Genomic DNA, 2,660 nt, shown 5'->3' on the forward strand with positions numbered 1-2,660 from the left:
AATGAAATTCACCTTTCATTAAGATCGAATATCTGACACATTCTTTTCACATTGTATGCTTTAATTTTCTTCGATCAAGAAGAAGTGTACATCTTTATGTCACATATTCCCAACAACTGGAAATATTCAGACACCACAGAAAGACATGAAGTGGAGATCAACAAAAATCAGAATATAATAAGTCTTGAAACCATTAAACTGGAAAATGTTGAGGTTTTGCGCAACTACTCTAATTATAACTCAGAAATTTCGTTAAAACACACAAAAATTGATAAAGTGGCAATGTAGTATAATCTGTGAACGTTTATTGACCGAAACATAGAGATAACAAGAATATTTACATTGTTGTGTTTTACCCGTTATGAGCATTAGTGTCAACTACATTTCGTACGAAGTTTAATACTGCTGTTGCCTTTCATCAAAATCTGTCAAATGTTATATAGAAGAAAGGAGAGGCACTGACAAGACTTTGTGACTTCAACACAGACAGACAAAACAAAACATGTTTCATTAAAAATTCACAATTGTTTGGTCACGCAAAATCACATTAAATTCCGTCTACAAAAGCTGTCCAAGGCTAAATATTGTACGGTAGTGGTCACACGTAACAGTGAGCTGTTTTAAACGGTGTCTGCACATATTACCAGTGAGTGAGCCTCAAACAACGACTACTTTGGTGGTCTTCATTTCTGACTTTTTCACAAACATCCACAACAAGTGGGTATTGTTCTTTCTACAATTCTGTTTTGTTTTTTTTTGACATGTCATTTCATTCCCAAAAACTGCATGAATTACTATATGCAGTTTATGTTCATCTGTCTACGGATATCAAACTGCTGAACCCCAAGTGTTTAGCTTCATAATTTAATTCTGATAAACAGAATATCTCGGGTGTTTCTGTCGTGATCTGAAAAAGAAAGAGTAAATCTGTCATAATATAGCCCTTGAAGGTAAATTAAACACTGTTTTTACTGACATAATCGTTCATTGCTAAATACTAGTTTTGCTGGTATGGCAACCGAAGTACCATGCGTCAAAATAAATTGAAGGGCTACATATAACACGATGCCACACGGGCGGTGAGCCGGGAAGTGCATCGTTTTACCTGGTGAACCGGGAAGGCGAAATTTTATATTACCGATTTCTTTGAAACTATAGATTGCAATAATTAATAAAGGTATCACTGACCTCTGTTTGCCATAAAAGAACACCCGTCAAGGCATTTAGTCATTAGAAATGCATGAAAACTCTTTTTATGCGATGTAATATGGTGTGGTGAATGGGGAAGTGTTTCCATGAAGTCCATTGTGCTCGAATGTTCTCTTAAACGTAAGAATTTCTTGAAAAATGCAAACGTCTGTGATAAACTAGAGACACATGCGGGTACTTTAGACTATATGCCATTTCCAAATCTATTCGTTACCAATGAAATAATCGCAAGTTTACTCACCGAATCGAGGTGTTTTGACATAAAAAGCCGCATCGGGAAGTGTTGCGCGCACCTGTTGATGACGTACTATACCACCCCTGATACTTGTAATATGCAAGGCATGCAATTCAGTTTCAGTAAATGAACCTTGAAAAGCAAAGACATGTCTATGCCTTAAACCATCTCAGTGACTTTAGGAAACAAGTTAGCAAATATATAACCACACCAGACACTGCAAATTGAGAAGCAACGTGTAAATTATATATAATTTTAAACATTATTTATAGTTTACTTTTGATGATATATACAGTAACTATGTTTTCATTTTTATCAAGAATGTAAAACGTTTTATTTTTGTATTTGTGTATGTACATGTATATGCAAAACTCTTTTCAATTAATCCATTGCTGAATATACAAATGACATATAATTTTGACATATCATATCTCTACATGTATCTGTTATAAACAATTTCTGACGCATCCAGTTCGAAGGCGTTATGTAAACTAAAGTCAAATTACTAGTAGAAAAAATATTAAAGAGGTATTACAATGCATTATTCTATTTGCAGAAATTTCATGCCAGATTATTATATATACAAATAAAATAGCTGAAGCAACATACGTGCATTAATTCTTTCTTTTTTCTCATTTGTTGTTATTGTTTCGTTGATACTAACAGTAGATTTTACCTTAATACATATTATAAAAATTGTTTTCTTAAACAAATACATACATTCAAGTCGTATTATTTCTTTTTGTTTTCATCACAAGATACTGTAAGGAAACAGTACAACATGTTGTGAAACGCAGAATCGCATGCTAAAACCCGCGTGCATCATACATTTAATTAAGAGAAACATATCAGATTTATTATGGAAAACACATTTCAATACAACTACACTAAGATTCCTATTCAGTTTTCTTTTCCCCGTGGACTGTAGATGGTATCTTAGTTAATTTAAAGCTTTTGTCAATATGATAAGGATCAGCCTATAAATCATAGCTTTTCTAAGGATGATAATAAATCTTTATTTCGTTCATCTTAAATACCTTTCGGGAATATATTGTTTTTCCACTTATCTGATAAATGTAAAAAAATCTGACCAACTTCTTAAATTACAGGTAAAAATCAGTAGCACGAACAGCTGGTCAAAATGTAGAGTGTTTCTTCGAACGAAATGAAGTTTCTTATCTGACTATTACGGATATTCTCCTCCTGTAACGAAATT

General features: G+C 33.0%; 1 long non-coding RNA gene across 1 annotated transcript; it reads right to left on the reverse strand.

Annotated features, from left to right (window-relative positions):
• Window positions 1-285: 285 nt before the first annotated feature.
• Window positions 286-1,530, reverse strand: LOC128559192 (uncharacterized). Its single transcript, XR_008372273.1, has 2 exons — window positions 1,451-1,530; window positions 286-907 (listed from the first exon to the last, which is right to left on the reverse strand). It is a non-coding gene; the product is annotated as an uncharacterized LOC128559192 (long non-coding RNA).
• Between the last annotated feature and the right edge of the window lie 1,130 nt (window positions 1,531-2,660).

Source organism: Mercenaria mercenaria, chromosome 8 (assembly GCF_021730395.1).
Source record: "Mercenaria mercenaria strain notata chromosome 8, MADL_Memer_1, whole genome shotgun sequence".
Taxonomy (NCBI): Eukaryota; Metazoa; Mollusca; class Bivalvia; order Venerida; family Veneridae; genus Mercenaria; species Mercenaria mercenaria.